Source organism: Lactuca serriola, chromosome 8, assembly GCF_051521515.1.
Source record: "Lactuca serriola cultivar US96UC23 chromosome 8, Lser_US96UC23_V15, whole genome shotgun sequence".
Taxonomy (NCBI): Eukaryota; Viridiplantae; Streptophyta; class Magnoliopsida; order Asterales; family Asteraceae; genus Lactuca; species Lactuca serriola.
The window spans coordinates 61,252,987-61,273,998 of NC_136415.1; the positions used below are offsets into that span (position 1 = coordinate 61,252,987).

Sequence of the window (21,012 nt, forward strand, 5' to 3'; positions counted from 1 at the left end):
CATGTCTCTCAGCTACGGAAGTGTTTGGTGGATGATTCCACACTTATACCCTTGGAGGATATTTAGGTGGATGACCGCCTGAATTATGTTGAGAAATCAGTGGCAATATTAGATCGTAAGACAAAAACCTTGAGGAACAAGGTAGTGGAGCTAGTGAAGGTGCAATGGTAACATCACAAGGGGTCAGAGTGGACTTGGGAGCCCGAGGAGGAGATGAGGGAGCGTTACCCAGGATTGTTCGAGACAACGGACTTTGAGGACGAAGTCTGATTCAAGTGGGGGAGAATTGTAATGCCTGGTTTCTGGTATGATTTTATTTTAAATTATTGCATTTTTCCTGGAGGACTCATCAAGTTGGAAGCCTCAACTTGACGTGTTGAAGTTGTTTTGGCCACAAATTTTAATGAGTTAACTCGACGAGTTGAGGTGCCTTAACTCAGCGAGTTGGCAGCAGGGGAGGAAACCTTAATTTTAAGGTTTTACACTCTATTTAAACACCTTAAGTCCCAGGTGTTGGCCTCATTTCCAGCCTCCGTAGCCCCTAACCCTAATCTCGAAACCCTAGAGCCTCATTGAGTGTTATGAGCTTATTGTGGGTGTGTTTTGGTGTGTTTCAAGCTATTTCAAGGAAGAGAAGCTTGGTGCAAGGTGGTGATTCAAGTAGGAGCCTTCAGATCTTGATTCTTTGCACCATTTCAATCATATTTCGGGTATAAAGTTCTAACCTTGCTTAATATTTGATTAGATCTCTTTTTGGGATAGTGTAGATGCTTTTAGTAATGTTTGGGTGGTTGATGGGGTTGTAGGATGTCTCAAGTGTTATTCTTTCATATATATGATCCTCATGAGCTCTTTTGGCATAAAGGTGCCAACTTTATGGTTATAAGGGCTCCATGCATTCATTAAGTCCATCTTATGGCTTCTTTTGAGCATTTGAGCTTCTTCTAAGCATGCTTGAAGGTAAAGTTGGAAACTTTACGTGGTCTTTCAGCTCTTAGGGCCAGATCTACAGTTTGGGGTTATGCCTTTGGTGATTTAGTGCTTAATGATTAAGTCCTTACCCTTTTAAGCCTAGGGTTTGGGTTTTGAACCCATTTTGGTGGTTCTTAGGGGTAAAGTTGGAAACTTTACCCTTCTTGAGGCCATTTCAGTTAAGATCTGAGTCATGAAGCTCTTAGTTTCATTAAGGACAACTTAATGGATTAAGATGTTGAATTTCTGGCTAACTCGACGAGTTTATGGAGGAACTTGGCGAGTTGGATCCGTTTCCCCTAACTTTGCAGACTGATGGATAAACTCGACGAGTTTATGGATGAACTCGGCGAGTTGGGTCAACCCAGATTGTTGACTTTGATTTTGATTTTAGTCTTTGACCAAGTTTGACCGATAAAGGGCTTCTAGGCATTTTTTGTTGAACTTAAGGAAATGTTTTATGTTTAGGGGTTGAATAGAGTCGATATTCGGAGCCGGGATCTGTTCAACTACCTTTTTGTATTCGAGGTGAGTTTCCTTACCAGGTTTAGCAGGTCGAAGGCACCTAGGGCGACCCATGTTTATATTATGTTGTTAGTATGCTAGTTGTCTTTTTGACTCTTGCATGTGCTTGTGTTTATATGTCTTTCGGGCTAAGGCCCGATGCCGGGTGGGGCCTGATGGATATCTTTTTGCTATGTATCTCTGTGATTATCGCATATGTATTAGTTATTTTGATATATGTTATTGTATGTCAGGCGGAGCCCGTTTTACCGAGCGGGGCCCAATGCCGGAAGGGGCCAGAAGCCAGGCGTGGCCCACTATATGTTTATTGTATGTTTGGTATGTGGTATTTTGGGGTAATTCACTAAGCTTTGTGCTTACGATTTTTAGTTTATGTTTCGGGTACTTCCGGTTGTAAAGGGAAGAGCTCGGGATGACTGCATTGCACACACACCATTGAGAATACGCTATGATGTTTTACTCTGATTTATGACAGATTGATACATTGGTTTTATTTATGTGTTTAGATGTTATGGGAAAATACTATTTGATTTATTATTAAATTGAAATTTTTGGGACCATATTTTTGGATGTTTCATCATATGTTTTTATTTTTAGGTGCAAGTTGTGGAGAGGGAAAGATGATGATGGGTGATTCATAAAGAAGATGATGAATAGTGGAACCCTGAATCATGTAATGAGAGAGAGAGAGAGGTGGACCCTTTGTATATTTAATAATTAGAAAATATTTAAAAAAATGAAAGAAAAATAGAAAATAAATGCCCCAAGGGTATTAAAGTCATTTCAGTTTACTCAAGGACCAAATCTACAACGAAATTAGCTCAAAAGGACCATGAAACAAAAAAGCCGAGGTTTGGACTAAACCTCAGAAAATATGCATACCATAGGGTCGGTTTTTGCAGTTTTGTCTTAATATTCACATGAAAGTAAGACCATCCATAATGGGAGTCGTATGAGAGTTTAATAGAATAAATTTGAATATAATATAGATGAGAGAGGGAGTGTAGAGTTGAATAGTCATTCAACCCTTTAATAGAATTGTAATGAAAATTTATGAGTTTTTTTTTACCGAATGAAGTATTTTCTCCTACTTGACACTTCATCCAACTCTTCATGGGTTTAATCCATTGAAGATGACCTAAATGATCTTCTTTTAAATAACAAGAATGACTTTTATTAAAAGCTAAAAAACTAGGAGTTTTTGATTAGAATGGTGTTTTTCAAAAACATATTTACCATATAGGTGTTGTTTTGAAAATATTTCCCATTTAGGGTTAAAGTCACATACAAAGTCAAAATTAGATGCCAAACGAAAATAAAAATATAACGCCTCCTCACCATGTCGTCTGCGTCCGTGAGGTCTAACCGACTTCACATCGTCTACTTCAATTCCAACCATGTTCACGCCGGCGAGTCCGCCTCCGCCACAGAAGACTCCGACGAGTCCTATCCACCAGAACATACATAGTCTTCTTCAATTTTCAACCCCAAGTCCCCAATGTTCGTAAGTTTCATTTTCGACTTCAATCCATTCGTTCTGCATTCTAATTTTCGACTTCAACCCTTTCCTTCTACATTCTTAAATTTTTATGAAACCGTGAGTGTCATTTTCTACCTAATGGACATTGTTGTTGTAAGAATAACTTGCAAACAACCCATCTTCATTATCTTTGATAGCTTGAATAATCTCTTTATGAACCCAATTAACAAAATAATAACGATTATCTTAATATCATCATAACTAATTGGACTCAAATGTGTATTGTTTTTGGCTTTTTGCTTTTAGAATGGTGATTCAAGTTGTAATGTGAGTTGTCACAACCTCTAATTCATAAGTTGTGAGCTCCTATCTTTATAGCAATACCGATTTCATTACCAATTTATAACATTCATTGACCTCAAATAATTTTCTACCAATCATTAATAGTAATGAACGACTTTGGAACAAAAAACCCATATGATATCTTTATGGATTAAAATATCGAGCATAACTCAAATTAAACTAGGGGTGAGCAAAAACCGAAACCGTAAACCAAAAAACCGTAAAAAAACCGAGACCGAACATAAACCGATGGTTTGGTTTCTACTTTTTCAAAAACCAAAATTTTCGGTTCAGTTTCGGTTTTAGGAATTCAAAAACCGCAAAAACTCACACTAAAAAGAACAGACATAATAGTGTTTATAAAGAAATTGATAAACGTTAATAGTAAATGTTTAAAATAGTAAAAAAAATTATATTAAAAAAGACAATAACGATATTAAGAAAACTGAAGGTTTAATTTTTTTTTTTCAAAATTTACACCTAATTGATAAATATTTTTTAAAATGTACCTTTTTTTTTCGAACGACAACAAATATCATTAAAACAAAACTAGCAAGATGCTAGAACATTACAAAATACAAGATATACAAATAGGAGAACAACACCAATTTGTCAAGTCTAAGGACTTCAAACAAGACCTATGTTTCAACAATTTGAAGGAAATTAATTGTATATCATCTGTCATCTTCGTCGGGTATCCACGAGCATCATTGAACAAAATGTCATTTCTTGTCTTCCAAATTGCTCAAAAGAAGCAATAACTCAAAGCACACCTTAACTTAAGCCCTTTTTTTGCTTAGCCTCAAATTCGCCAACATAGTCACGAGATCAGACCTATTTCTAGGAGAGAAAGGAAACAGCCTAGACCATTTTTGCAACCAATTCTAGACAGCAACCGTGAAGGAACAATCAAAGAACAGGTAAATCAACACACTCATCTGAACTAGCACAAAGGGGGCACATGGTCGAGTTCAAGTTCACACCTCTTTTAGTAAGATTGCAAGCAACATGTAACTTATCCAAAAAGAGTCTCCATGAAAAAAATTGACTTTGATCGGAACCCAACTAACCCATAAAAAGTTAATATAACCAACCTCCGTATCAGCCTTCGCCATAATCATTCTCAAAGATTGCACATAGAAGGTTTTGGACTCATCTCATTTTCAAATCCAAGAATCAGGCTCATTAGATAACGGAACATTTTTTATTTTGTTGCACAATTCCATCAGAGAATCAGATTCTCTGCCCCTCCTTGGGTTTCTCAACCAATCCCAGTTTAAGCTACTTGATTCACATTGTGGAATTCTCTCCTTGATCAAACAATTTTTTCGAGCTTCTATACGATATAAATTCGGAAAAGCATCTTTAAGAGCAATACCGTCACACCAAATATCTTTCCAAAAGTGTGTCTTATCACCCGACCCTAGATTTCTCTCAATCAAGCCTTCAAGATTTATGTTCCAATTATCCAAATCCTTGTCAATTTTTGAAATTATAAGCCACGTACCGGGGAGAGAAGCTTTAGCAATTTATTTGCCATCAATACAAGAAATTTTATGCCAAGATTTAATACACTTTGACCAAAGACTATTCATCTCGATTTTTAGTCTCCATTTCCATTTGGCTAAAAGGGCCAAGTTTAACGACCTAAGACATCTAATGCCCAAACCACCATACTTTTTTGGTTTTACCAAAGTCTTCCAAGCAACCTAATTGATCTTTCTTTTATTCTCTTGACCGCCCCAAAGAAATATCCTCCTTATACATTCCAAGATACCAACAACTTTCATAGGAGCTTTAAAGAGAGAGAAGTAATATAATGGAAGACTTCCTAAAATGGATTTGACAAGCATAAGACGTCCCCCAAAAGAGAGATTATTGGCTTTCCACTTCGAAAGTTTGGAATTAAATTTATCAATTATGGGTTTCCAATTTTTTGATAAATTCATGTTAGCTCCATTTGGTAGACCAATGTAAGAAAATGAGAAATTAGCGGGTTCACAACAAAGAATACTAGCAAGACGAGTAATCTCAATATTCTCCACTCCCACACCATAAACTTTACTTTTATGGAGATTCACTTTCAAACCCGATGATAAGTAGAAACATCTCAAGATTCTATTAAGGTTGACAAAGTTCATTTCGGACCACTCACCAATAAATATAACATCATCTGCATACATAAGGTGGGAAAGACAAGCATCTTCATTTGGAAGAAAGATACCTTGATATAAGTTTTGATTACAAGCTTTTTCATTGCGATGTTGAGCCCTTCCATGACAAGTATAAAAAGAAACGAGGATATAGGATCACCTTGCCTTACACCCATCTTGATATCAAACTCCTTCGTGGCAGATCCATTTACTAAAATAGAAGCTCTACCGGATGAGAGACATCATTTTATCCACCCACGCAATTTATTACTAAAATCCATTTGCTCCATAACTGAATCCAGAAAACCCCAATTAAGAGAATCAAAAGCTTTGTTGAAATCGAATTTGAAAATCAACACTTTCTTCTTTGTCTTTTTAGCCCACGTGTATAACTCGTTGATTACTAAAGGTTCATCAAGTATGCTTCTTCCTTCGATATAAGCTCATTGCTCTAGGCTCACAACTTTTCCAATAACCTTTTTGAGAAGTAGATATAATAAAATTTTCAAAAACATCATTTTGATCAAAAACTTCAAAAACTAGGACTCTAGGAGCTAGGAGGTATAAAAACAGGAAAGGAAAACAAATGAAAATAAAGAACAGATGAAAATAAAGAACAGAAAAAAATCGGCAACTTTAAATTCTGCTATATAATAGTATGAGATTATTTATGGCATTAAATTGTTGTAAAAAAAAATCAGTTACATATATATTAATTATTCATATATTTACTAAACGGGTTTAAAGGATAAAATAGTGCATACATTAAAAGGTATCAAAATAATTATTGAAAATATCAGCTAGGATAACTTTCCCATTACCACACAACTAGCACATATGCGTTCATATATTCTACAACATTTTTGATGTGACAGAAAAAAAAAAGTTGAATGTTGGTTGATTTTATACATCAATCCATTATTCACTCATACTATTTTTCGTTTCCAACAAATGAAAACCGTGTCTCTCTAAAGCAACATATTACTTATGTCTATACACGATAATCTTCCTAGTTCCTTCTTTCTTACAAACATACACGTTATTTATTTTTTCTGAAAGAGTCGACACACACTCTACTATGTTATAAATTATACACATTTGTTTTCACCCTTTTGTCTATTTTAATACATATATATTACACAAACGTAAATATAACATTTCTAATAATAGGCAAACAATAATGATTGATTTTTGCTCAGTTATTGAAAGTGTTAAACGAAAATATCGCTTATCCTTTCTTACATCATCCACGTCAAAAGTCAATACAAGAAGATCTTTGCAGTAAATAAATCCAAAGTACAAGTAATAATGCGTGGAGTGCATCCTTTGAAGCTGAAGTGCTATCAAAAGCCAATTCCTTCATGATACACAGACAACAGGTGTACTATTTCACTTCATCGTCTTCTCGGATTCGCCTGAGTTCTTTCCGGCGAGAGTTGGGATGCTCTGTTCGTTTCTGAATAAGTTATCCGGATCAACCGCCGTCTTAACCTTCACCAGTCTTTCAAAATTCCCCATGAAGTACATCAAGCCGTACACCTCGCCTTCACAGTAACTGTCTCCGGTCATCACGCCGATGTCAAGATCCCTGTAATTCAAGTACGCCCCTCTCGGATTCTTTGACACATAAGGCGTCATGAAATCATGCAAAACCAAGCTTTGATTCAAGTACTTTGTCTCCAATTTGGGATCAGCGTCATTCCAGTTGACGGAATACTGGATTTTGAAAATGTTCCCGGCGCGGTGGGGGAATGGAGTTGAGTCCGCCGGAATCTCGTTCATTATCCCGCCGTAGGAGTTGAACACCAAGCTGATTTTACCCAATTCAGCCAGTTTGTTAAATATTAATTTCATCCCAGATTCCGGGATTGGGGTTTGGACGTAATCGGACTTCCGTTTTCCGAACTTTACAGTGTCGGAGTGGCGATCGAGGAGGATCTCCGGCGCCGTCGTGTTGTAATCTAAGTTATCCCAGAAAAGTATGGATTGAATATAACTTACTTCAAAACAATCTTCTTTTTTCAAACCTAATTCCGGGAAGTTTTCGTTCATCAACGCCACTAATCTATCGGAATCACCCAAGAAATGTGCTATAAATGTAGCCCGACCGGTTTTCTCTTTGTTCACAGTTACCGGTTGTAACAGGATTCTGATGTATAAATCATGGTCGATGTTTGGCATAACCATCTGCCATTTATGAACAAGTTCCGGAGCTTTTTCTGCAACCATTCTTTTAAGCCGGAAAACTGTATTAACCTCCGGCACCCGAACTAATTTCACGGTGTAGGATAATATAACACCAAAACTACCGCCGCCTCCGCCACATATCGCCCAGAAAAGATCTTCTCCCATGGATTTCCGATCCAAAACCTGGCCTTTAGCATCCACAATCCGGGCATCAATCACGTGATCCACGGTCAATCCGTATTTACGAAGCAGGGTGCCGTAACCAGCGCCGCTTATATGTCCACCGGCACCGACAGTCGGACAAACTCCGGCGGGAAAGCCATGGACTTTACTCTTTTCGTAAATCCTATAATAAAGCTCTCCCAACAGTGCTCCCGCTCCCACAACCGCAGTTTCATCGGCGATATTAACGTCGATCTGCCGGAAATTGAACATATCGAGTATAATGAAATCGGGATCGGATGAAGTGTAGGAGATTCCTTCGTAGTCATGACCACCGCTGCGAATCTTGATCTGGACACCGAGTTTCTTAGCGCAAAGAACGGCGGCTTGTACTTGGGATTCGGTGGTCGGAGTTATGATAACGGAGGGTTTGGGTGTTGAGGTGTTGTTGAAACGTTGGTTTTTGATGTAAGCTTGGAGGACGGCGGTGTAGGAAGATGAATTCGCGGTGGGGCTGTAGATGAGTTCGGAGAGATCCTCGGCGGAATCCGGTGACTGTGAAGGTAGACATTGAAAAAACGACTGGTAAACTGAATCTGGATCCATGGCTGCGTAGGAAAACGAGAAAAACAGAAGCGCGATCACGAGAGAGAGCATAATAGACGACTTAATTATTGATTGATGATTATTTTTAGAAGTGGATAAAAAGGGTTGAATATTTTTAGCTTATGACATGGCGAATGTTAAAAAAACGTGCAAGTTTTTATCTTATTTGAATGGATAAAAATGGTTGGGTTCAAAGTATAAACAAGCTTTCTCATTCTAGTAGTCATTATCTTCTATAGAAGCCTTGCTTTAATAAGACACTCTTAACGAGTAAGGAAACAAAGAAAGCTTGAAAGCTAATTAAAAAAAAAAACATAAAAGAAAATAAAAAATTGTATTGATTGATGACTTATACAAGGGAGCTTACGTGATCATTGTGAGGTCAGAGGTGTGTCTTGCCAAAAATAGAAGGCCGTCTTTGAACTTTGAAGTTTATTTAACGGTGTAAAAGATTGTGAATTTCCGATGTTTTTGATAAGTAGAATGTATTGAAATGTACAATATGTCATGTTGTCTAGAAGAGGAAATGGTATGCTAGGTTTCAATTCTTCTTCCCAACGAGTCCTTTAAGTGCTTGTTCATGTTCATGATCAAAACGTGTGCTAGAAAAAACAAGAAGATTGTCCCCATTTATAAAACACTTTCTAAAATTCAGATTTATGAATGCACATGTATCACATATATTCATATAATATATGCAGATAGAAATATATATTAACGGAGAAATATATATTAACGAAAAGATCAAAATCTTTCTTAATAAATGAATGTTTTTTTGTCACATGTCAATTTTTCATTAGTTTTGACACTTGTCATTTTGTGGTATTTTTAAAATAAATATTATTCACTTGTAAGTTTTTGGTTTGTTTCAATTTTAAAGTTAAAGTCATATATTTATATATGTAAAGTATTATATGATATTAAATTGCAATAAATACGTTTCTTCTTTTTTTATTTTAAAGTTTTAGATTGAAAATATTTTTTGTTTAAACTTTAATGTTTAATTTTTTTTAAATCAATCTGTGTATTACACAGGTTTTACACCTAATATATTATATATAATAGATACATGTATTCTCGGATGTTTAGGTCACATTAACTTGACATAAGTAGATTAGTTCACTATGAATGATATTTGAATGTTAAGAGTAAATTTAAAAAAAAAAGGTAATTGTTAACTAATTACATTCGAATCATATATATCAATGAGAGTTCTTAGCCCTAAACATTTCATTTCTAGTCTTTCATATAATTCTTAAGATCATGGAAAAAATGAAAGCAATTAAAATTGGATTGGAATAATAATAATAATAATAATAATAATAATAATAATAATAATAATAATAATATTAAAAGTTTATATGCCATCAGAGTCATGACGTGATCGAGTAGAATTGCTCTATGACTCCACCCGATCAAGTGGAGTTGTTTGACATCACAACTCAAGTTAAAACCTCCATTAAACCTCCAAAACTTGTACAATTTGCTTCTAAAAAAATATCTTTAATTCAACTTCTAATGACTTAGGATTATTTGTAAGAGTTCAAAGCTTTTTTATCTTCTAAACACTTAATTAATACATGAATAACATCATTAACATTGGGAATCTTTAAAATTAACTAATTAAGAGATATTTCATTGAATATCTTTTTCAAGCTTCAAAATTCAATAAGTGACTTCAATTTTTTTTTTCCTTCTTATAAATGCACTTAGACATTTAAATCTAACTTCACATATATAATAATAGCGAAATTAATCCTTACTCAAACATGGTTTAGCTAAATCAACGGATGAATTACCATAGGGTTCTAAAATGGCATTGAAGCTCCATAACTCTATGATTGACTCAAATGACAGATTTATCTCCAATAATTTGTATTAAACTCTGAAATCTAGGTTCACATGTCAATTAACAAAACATCAATCAAGTAGTCAAATTCGATTTTAGATAATCAATTGAGATATTTATAAAAGCTAAGGTTCAATATACCCACTTAAGCTTCCTTAACCCAAAACTAGCTAGACGAATGGATTTACTTCGACAAATTAGGCCGCATGTAACTAAAATTTATACATCAAAATTTTGAATCATAGAATTTCACTAGTATTTTGTGATTTAAGAAGGTAAGGATGGATCACTCAAGTTAGAACTCTCCAAACATTGAAACAAGGAGTTATAATAGAGATTAAGGTGGGAATTGTTTGGTTCGGAACCGAAAAACCCGAAAATCAAATCGAACCGAAATCGGTTTTAGAATAAACCATATTCAAATTCAGTTTTTGGTTTGGCCTGAGACCAAACGAATTGTGAATTTAGTTTTTGGTTTGAGTTTCGATCTCATGAAGTTTAAATCATACCAAACAAAAAAATGAATTTCATAAAATAATTAATTAAAAATATATTTTATGTTTTATATATTAAATAAAAATATTAATTATAAAGTAAAAATAATTTTAGACAATTTACTAATTTACTAGGGTTTAATGAATTAGTTTTCAGATTTCAAGCTTCAACTCTATTTAAAGTGTTTTTCAGCTTTTCATGGTTTTATTTTTCTGTAATTTTAGTGTAATTTTTACGATTTTTATAGTGCGGTTTTTGTATTTTTAGTGTAGTTTTATGCTTTTTATAGTGTAGTTTTTCTTATTTATAGTGCATTTTTTTCTTTTTATAATGCAGTTTTTCTGCACTTAAAATGTCATTTTTCTATAGTTATGGTGTTGTTTTTTTACTATAATTACATGACTATTTTTTTTTTCAAATTACTAACCTGTAACATCCTCTTTTCAGGTATTCATTTATGAGATTTAGCTATTTATTTTATTATTTGGCATGGTCACAGCGTGACATTGGGGTGCAACAACGTGACACTCGATGATTGAGGTACGTGCATCCACGTTAGGCCACAGTATAGCAGCCGTTTTGGGACTAAAACCCTAATTTCGGATTGGTGTCCTATTTAAGGGCACTAACTCCAAGGATTGCCTCATTTGGCAGCCTCCACCCTCTGAGATCGAACCCCATCCAACCCTAGCCTCTATTTTTATGTTTTGAGTGCTTGGGCTCCATTTATGTGAAGGTTGAAGGAAGAAGGAGCCCTTAGTGTTGCTTTGTGAGTGTGGTTTCAACTTAGATCCATCATCTTCATCTCATTTCTGACTTATTGAAGGTAAAAAGTCTCTACCTTGCTCATTATTTCTCTAGACCTAGTTCTACGTCCTTTTATGAGCTTTTGGTCCCAAAATCTTCTTGTTCTTGAATTTTGAGTGAACTCCAGAACCCTTGAGTGCGTTGTTAGCTTCTTGACCTTGGGGTTGGTTGGAAAGTTGGCTTGCATAACTTATTGAGTGAGTCCATTCCTTGGTGTTGTCATTAAGAACTTAGAATTTGAGATCTTGTCTTAATAGGATGTCATAATAGATAAAGTTGGAAACTTTATCCATCAAGACCTAGAGGGATTGATTAGTCACGGAGTTCTTGTCGCTCAGACAGACGATAGAGACGGTGACTGAGATCACCATGATGTGTCGCAAGAGGGCCCTGTTCTACCCTGAGTACACATCCTCTGAGCAGGTGCGGATGACCTGATTCTTGAGAATACTCAAGAAGGATATCTGAGAGTTCGTGAAGAACACCAGTATCATACATTTTCTTAGTTGTATACCAATGCCCAAGAGGAGAGATCTTGAGTTGGAGACACAAGTGAGAAAGGTTAGGTGGGAACGCAATAGAGAGACAGAAGGCCGGTGCAGTTGTAGCTGACGTTTAAGCGGTTCAGGCCCGCTGATTTGAGACCAAGAGGTCAGAGGAGCCGCACTTGCAGCAAGTGTCGTAAGTTTCATTAAGGTCCATGTCGGCCAGGGATGATATGCTATAAGTGTAGCAAAGAGGGACACTTTGCGAGGGATTGTCCATTGGGTCTTCAAGTCTGCTTCAGCTGCAACTAGATGAGCTATGTGAAGGCCATTTGTCCACTACTTACATCGAGGCCAATTCAGACACATGCTCATACGACCCTGCGAATTATTTGTAATGACCCAAAAATCATTACTAGAAATTTCATTTTTAAAACGTTACTTAAAGCACATGCGCCAATCCATAACATAAATCATAACATAAAATCAGAGTGTTAGTTCAAAACATATTCTTATTATCAGGGTAAAACATCCCAAGCTGACTAATCAATGGTGTGTGCCATGCGATCACCCCGAGCTCTTCCCTCCTCTACTGGAAGTACCTGAAACCAAAACTGAAAACTGTAAGCACGAAACTTATTGAGTTTCCCAACCTACCACATACCATACACATATGGCATACTATAAATATTGGGCCTCGCCCGCTACAACAGACCCCGCCTGGCTTCGAGCCCTGCTCGATGTACAGATTTGTTTCTCTTAGGCCCCGCCCATTAAACATATACAAACATATAACATATCGCATAACACATAAACTATAACTACTCTACTGCATTCATGTATTAATGCCTCGCCTATCTTGGGCCCCGCCCCTGTCCTGCTACTGATGAGTCATGGAACCCCGTCCACACTCCTGTTGTTAGTGAGATACGGGCCCAAACCACACCCACTTCTTTCCTAACTTGGGCCTTGCCCCTGCTCGGCCACTAATGAGATATGGAACCCCGTTCATACTCTGCCAATGGTGAGTTATGGGACCTCGCCCACACTCACCTCCCTACCAGGAACATACAAGTATCACACAGACAACAAGTATACTCTATCATGCAAACCATTCCTTGGGCACCCGCCCAACACTGGACCTTGGTCCTGAATATCATACTAGCAAATCGTGCCTAGGGCTAAACCCCGGGTCTTCCTACTCATAACTACATGGGCCGACATTGTGGCCGTAGACCCATCCACACAAAGGGAAAACTCACCTTGCACTGCTGTTGTCTTGCTAAAATCCCTCGGCTGTTGTCTGACAAATCCCCGACCTGCTGATCCTTCGGATCTCCGAGCTATCCATACCACAATACACTTAGTCAAATCCAATAATCCGTCATAGGGTAGAATGACCACTCTACCACTGGGCCAACCTGATCCATAACTAAGGCCCAACACTAAACAAACTCCCCAAGTCCATTAGTGGCCCAATTTGCTACATTGGGCCTCATCCTAAGCCCGAACATATCCTTGGCCCAAAATAATCTGACTTCTGCTGACCCACTAAGGCCAAAGGCCCAAAGTCCCAAGCACAACCCACACCGAGGCCCAAAATCACCATAAGCCCACTCTGATGAGTACGCTGGGCGTACTCCCCATGTACGCTAAGCGTATAGGCCAAGTGATGAGTACGTTGGGCGTACCTTCACGTACGCTCGACGTAATTCCCTCTGTTAAGACACTTTTCCATTAAGTGCTTATTACTCCATTTCAGAAGCCACAATCACAGATCCTGGTCCATTTCCACGTCTTAATCTATAAAGTCACTAACTTGGTGTCTTGCAATCCACTAAACAAACCTAAACTCAAAAGGTGGCAACCAACTTCCATAACAAAGGCTAGATCTCATGCAATAGCTCATAAGGACCATTAAAATCGAGACTTTATTGCTCAAGGGACATTTTTAGCTCTAAGGGTGGCAATCCCAAGCTTGGAGACAAAGTTACAACATAAAGGTCCAATCTTTGGACCTAGAAGGATCCCAAAACTTCCCACATCTAGATCTAAGCTTCTATAAGGAAAGTTAGAAGCTTTATAACTTCTGGGGCTTGCAAACGGGCTAGAGAACTTGGATCCAAAAGCTCTTCCTCAATCTATGAGACTTCAAGATGATCCCTCCACTCCAAGAACACTAAGATGCACTCAAAATGACATTACAAGCTTCAAGAACACTCAAGAGGATTAGGGTTTATGTGGGAGTTGTCCAGGGGTGAAATGGAGGCTGAGGCTTGGGGCATAATGTTCCTTATATATTGGCAAACCCTAAAAATAGGGTCTCTGGACACTGGAGGTACGTTGGGCGTACGCCCCCGCGCACCCGCGACTAAGCGACTTATTACGATGGGCGTAACCCAGCTTATGCTGGGTGTACCCACGCGTCTCGTGGCATGCATGGCTCTACTTGTCATCTTTTCCCATTAAGGGACTATTTATGTCAATATCTTCAAAGTGCCTTAACTCCTCCATTCTAATTCCATTTTCGACGAACTTTATATCCACGAAAAGGTGGCGAGAATCCCTACGCTTCTAGCAGCATATCTCCCCCCAAAATCTTCTCAAAATAAACTCCCATCCCATAAATGACCAAAACGACCTTAGCTTTTGTTTCTGAAATCCACGAACGAATACTTTTAGATCAGGGTGTTACATTATTGATGGTCGTCTGGGGAAGGCCGAGGCCTAGAAGGACTGGGGAAGAGCTTTTCAACTGATAGTAGATGAGGTCAAGGTGGCGTTGAATGTCGTCAATGGTATATGTTCCTTTATATTTATGTTATTTTACTTTATGAATGCTTATTATTGTGATTTTTTTAGGTATATTTCTTGTGAATTCTATACATGCTTTAATGTCATTCGACTTGGGTGCGAATCAATAATTTGTGTCGATATATTTTAGTAGAGGCTTTAGTGTTTCGCGTGAGCCTTTGGATCGACCTTTGAGAGTAGCTATTCCCAACAACGTTCGTAACATCCCGATGATGAAGTATTTCCAAATTATACCCTAAGAATGAAGATTTATTGTGTTTAGCCCTTGTGTATGAGAAATGTTGCAAAATGGCCCATAATGGTATTTTTGTAATATTTGGTCCAAGGTCACGTACATTGGGCGTACCTAGCGTACGCAGGGCATATGTGCATGATTCATAAATCTTAATTTGTAGGGTTTGGACCCTATTTAAACATCCTTAAGTCCCTAACCTACCTTCGTTCATCAGCCTCCAACTCACCTTCATCCCCAAACAAATCCTAATCCACTCTTGAGCTTTGTGTGTGTGTTTTTGTTACCTTGAAGGAGAGAGGAAGAAATGAAGATCATCTTATAGGAGTAAGACTCTTTGGATCCAAAATCTCATCACTTGGAGGTAAAAATCTTTGAACTTGATGAAGCTATCCATAGATCTAAGTTAGCCATGAAGTTTGTGTCCTTTTGGTCCCATTAGTTTGGTATTTTGAGTATGATCTACTCCAATCCATTTAAGCTGTCCTTTCAGACGTTTTGAGGTGTTTAGAAGCATAAAAATATAGTCTTGATCATTTCTTCCCTTCCATGCATGAGTTACAAGGTCTTAATGGGTTAAGTAGTTAAGTTTTTTTTTAGTGTTAAGCACTTATTGGCCATGCAATACCATAAAGTTGGAAACTTTATGGTCAAAGACAATATTTGGGGCTTAGATCTGGTTTTGGACGTAAGGACTTGATGTATTAAGCTCTTAATGAAAGATGAGGCTGACCAGGTGCATATGTTGGGGGGGTACCAAATGGTACTCTGCGTATACGCGGTCAAAGCCCCAACTTCTAGGTCAAGAGGGGTACACCCCTCATACAGATGAGTATGCCAAACATACTCGGTTGGGTTGACTCAACTGGTTTGTTGAATTTGACCTTTGACCAAGTTTGACCTAAGGGTAGTTTAGGTATTTTGAGCGGTAATTGATATCGTTCATTATTTGGAGTTTAGGTGACTGGTTGAGTTGTCATAAGGAGTTGTATTCTATTAGATATCTTTTTAGACTGAGAAGTGAGTTTTCCTCACTGTACTTGTGTAACACCCGGAGATTCAAGCTAGTGAATTTAGAGACAATAAGCGTCAAAAATGACTTTTTTATGGAAGATTATTTAGAATGAATAATCTTAACCAAGTTATAGTATACATTACAAACGTTCTGTACATATAAAGAATGCCGAAATCCGAGTTATAATGAAGAAGTTATGGCACGTCGAAGTTTTATGGCTAAACAGGCACGACACCGTGTAACGTAAAAAGTGAATTTTTGATAAATTACTCTTTAGCATTAGGAATCTAAACGAAAGTCGTAGTATATGTTAAACCGAGAACGTGCATATAATGAACGTCCAAATATGACTTCGTATGATGAAATTATGATTTTTCTTAGATTTGGCATAACAGTATGCAGCCCGGAATTCGAATTTTAGATAGATCGATTTTTAGCCAACACAACCTAAATGATAATTGAAGATCTCACTAATAGGATCTCAACAATAAAAGGACAGCCGAAAACGGAGTTTGTATGTAGAAGTTACTAATTTTACACGGTCGGTAAACAGTGTAATCTTCTCATACTGTTAAATTTAAAATCGTCGAGAATTAGATGATGGAGTCAAAAGGAGAGTTGTATATCTTGTCAATACCTATGAGTGGATGTAAATAACGTCAAAAATGGAGCTCGTATGCAAAAGTTACAGAATTTAGAAGTCGGGATGGGCTGATGTGAAGTGGGTGATGTGGCGCGATCCTAGCCATTGCTTCATCCCCACGCCTTGCCACCAGATGGTGACACTTGGCACCCAACTCGACAAGTTGGAGGCTCAAAAATCATCGAGTTGAGCCATTTTCAGCCTATAAATACCATGCGAGGCTCACTCATTTTCCTAACACCTCAACCTTTTTTTTTCTCTCTCGCTCTCTGACTTCTCTCTAAACGTCCCCCAACCTCTAGTAACTTCTAAGTGCTAGAGGAAAGTGTTGGATTTGGTGTCTAAGCCCATAACTATAACTGGTATGTACTTGACCCGATAGTAACATGGTCCTTTTGGGTTGCCTTCACCGGTGCAATTTGATGGGATGGTTTTGTGAGAATAAGGTTATTTACGATTTATTAATATATTATAAGTATAATATATTAATATAGTTATTTAATTAGTATTGTCCAAGAACTAATTTGGAATTAATTTTGTGGTCAAAAGAGACTAATTAAATATGGAGGGGTTGATTATGTAAATCAATGATATTTATAGTATGGGCTACGAGATCCATGATTATGTAAGTGGGCTAAACCAATAATATAACCTATGGATAGTCCACAGAGGTTAAACCCATGGATCATAGGAATGTGGAAAGTCATGGATCATTAGGGTTTGCAAAGTGTAGCCCAAGCACTTGCCACAACTATAAATAGCCCCCTCCATGTACCAAAATCGGTTGCACCAACCATAAAGACAAGTAGCTTATTGTGATAACCCGAAATTTCCATTATGTATAACATATCAAGTCAATAGAAGTTAGAACAGTTGCAGTAAATTTTCAGACTTTTGGTATAAGTTTGAGTATTTCAGGATTTACACTTAAAGAGATATCAGGAGAGAGGATGCACTAGGGTATTGTGCAACTCTGTTATTTCAAAACTCTATGATATTAGAGTTCATTGCTTGAATAAAATATTTTATGCCAAAAACCCCAGGAGTATATATATGTTTCTGAGCCATAATTATTCATTTGTTACATTTCCAACTAGAGAAAAGCCGAATTCTCTCTCAAGTATCTTCGGACTTTCGTCCCAAAACGTGAGTACTTCTATCTAAGTGTGATATAAGGCTTGATATGTGTTTAATACACTCGAAATCATAGGAAACCATCAAGATTTAGGAGTTTACGGCCCAAGAACATCTTGGACCGTAAACCCTTCTTTAAGGGGCAAAGGGTGCCCTAGTCCCTTCCTTGTGCAATAAAACTAGTTTAGACTTGTACCCTAATGTGTTTAGGACTAGAAAACACCCCTAGAACACCAAGAGTAAGGTGTTCACGGCCCAAGAAGTTCTTGGGTCGTGAACTCCAAACAATAGGGCCAAAGTGTGCTTTAAACTCTCCTTAAGCCTTGGACACTAGCCTAGAATCATTCCTAGTTAAGTTAGGGGCTTGAAAACACCAAAAACACCTTTTCCATGGGACATTACGGCCATAATCTCCAAGGGGTTTGGTCCCAGGGCCGTGAACTCCTCAAAGGAGTTAAAGGATGCCCTAAACTCTTCCGAAGACCTTGCCATTAAGTAAAAATGCTTCTTAGGGTCTTATAGAGCCTCAAACATCAAATGGTCATGTAAGTATGAGCTTACGGCTGTAGACTCATGAGTTTACGACCGTAAACTAATTTTTTGGTGACATTAGGGCCGTGAACTCCATTAGGGAGTTTTCCTTGAACCATATACACACTAGCTTGTCCCTACAACACTTAGATGCAATCCTAGAGGCTAATAACACTTGATAAAGGTGTTTAGCATGTCCTAGGGTGTCTTGACTTTGTTAATTAGTTGTTTAAAGACTAATTTGATACATATATGTGTTATTATATGTTAACTAGGATCATAGAGTGTGTTCAAGACTTCACTTGACACCTAGCAATCCTACATCTTCAGTTCATCCGTACCACTCACTACAGGTGAGTTCATACCCCTTAATCAATGTTTTAAATGTTTTTAAATGTTTTATGGGGGGGGGGGGATACAAGTAGAATCATGCTAGTTATTATATCAATCACATGTGATTAATAATCAGCATTCAAATGATTTACTACTCATTAGCTGTTTTACCAAACAGTTTTCTTCACATGATTTTCATAAACGTTTTATATGTTTAAAACTCCTTATTAAACTGTTCATTTTACACTATATGTTTCATTTCAAACTCATTTACAATTGTGTTTCAAACAAATGTTTCTTTATACTTAAACTATTTTATCAAACAAGTACTTTCAACCCGTTTTATAGGCTGACATCAAGTCGACCTTTTCTTAGATAAGAATCATGTTCAAAGGTTTTACAAAACTTATTTTATGCTTTTATATTGTCAATTGCATGCCTATATATGTATAGTTATGTAAGTAATGTTTAAAGGACTTAGGAAGGCTATCCGCCTTATTTCCTTTTCACCGTTGAGATGTGGTCTGGTGGGGTATCGGGTATCCGTCCGAAGGTCGTTTAAATATTAGTTATATATCATGTGTACATATATAGTCATAAAGGTCCTTCCAGTTCATTCAATACCCTTGGGTAGCAAGGGTGTACTTCCATGTTTATTCGTACCAGTTACATTACTAGTAAGCTACCATAGGGGTAGTTCAGGAAGATGCTAGAACTATTACTAGAACGCGAAATCATAACACGAGTCAGTTCATTCATGAGTCTATACATGCTAGATAGAGAGAGAACACACATTACAGCTAGTACACACAATACATTACTATACATGCTAGATAGAGAGAGAACACACATTACAGCTAGCACACGCAGAACATTACAGTACATTACTATACAAGCTAGACAGAGAAAGAGTACACTTTACAGTTAGCACATTCATTTCATGTACATTCATGCAGTTATGTGAACCATTAAACGGGTCATGGCACTACCTGCCATGAACGTTTTTGTATCCAGAATCTCCTTAATTGGGGAGCGTATGAGTTTGCGTATAGATATATACTGTATTGACTATCCTACACCTTGTTGCTCGCTAAAGTGGGACTTGCAAGTCTACGGGTGCCAAATGTCATTTCTTACGGCGTCTTACATCGTCGTTTTACTAGAGTCGGTAGCAGAATACAGGTCGATCACATGTTACTTTAAATTACAATAGATTTAAGGTAGTTAGTACGGTGGTAGTTCGATACTACACCATAGTACTATTTCATTTTCCCATTACATTCACTTCGTGAACATTCACACGATGCACGGTAATGTAGAAGCTATATTTTTGGTTAATGATAGTCAAATTTGGGAAAATACACACTCTTACAGGAGACACACATAGATACTAGATGCCTTGGTAGAAGGCTACTCTCAGTGGGAAGCACAGGGCTTTCTAGGATGTTCAAAACGTTTTCATACTTACAGTTCATATACATACAAATATTCACATACAAATTAAGACACTAAAATACTTATGATCTCACCAGGTTTAAAGCTGATACTCTCTTTCAAAATAACTTGTATCCTCAGGTCAACAGTAGACAGGTACAGATGCAAGGTTTAGAGAAGATGGAGCTCGTTCAAGACTCATCTTTCATTTTGTTTTATACCTTAGTGTCTATTATAATTTGACAGAACACACTTGTATTAAAATTTTATTATTAATGCAATGGATGATGTTGTTGCTTGTTTACTACTTTTCATTGTTGTGATACTGTACATGACGTCCTTCGCCCCAGAACGTTTCCGCCGTTCATGGTTTTGGGGTGTGACAAATTGGTATCAGAGCATTGTTTATAGTGAATTGAGTATATCAACCCATAAAAGATATACAGACTATAAATACAATGAGATTAAAAATACTCTGACCAAGAGTTTATACTTTAAATAATAAAATATTTAATTAAGTATACGTGCCTGCATTCATACTAAAATCAGTGTCACTAGGACAGTACAAAAGAATTACGATTGTTAGGCAACACAGGTGGACTTAGAGACATATAGTCAAAACTGGGAAGATATAGCCTGATCAACTATATTATCCGAGGGTTGACTAGCATGTGCCTAAGTGTAGTTGTGTGGTTGCAACAAGTCTAAAATCTTACCAACAATACTAGAATGAGAACAGAAGAACATAACATTAAACTTAAAATACTATAGGGGTATTTGGTGTTACTATAAGTACTTTATACTTGAGAACTA

The 21,012-nt window shown here is 37.1% G+C and overlaps 1 pseudogene; it reads right to left on the reverse strand.

Moving 5' to 3' along the window:
• Positions 1–6,639: 6,639 nt before the first annotated feature.
• Positions 6,640–8,652, reverse strand: LOC145065868 (berberine bridge enzyme-like 21 pseudogene; annotated as a pseudogene).
• Positions 8,653–21,012: the final 12,360 nt, after the last annotated feature.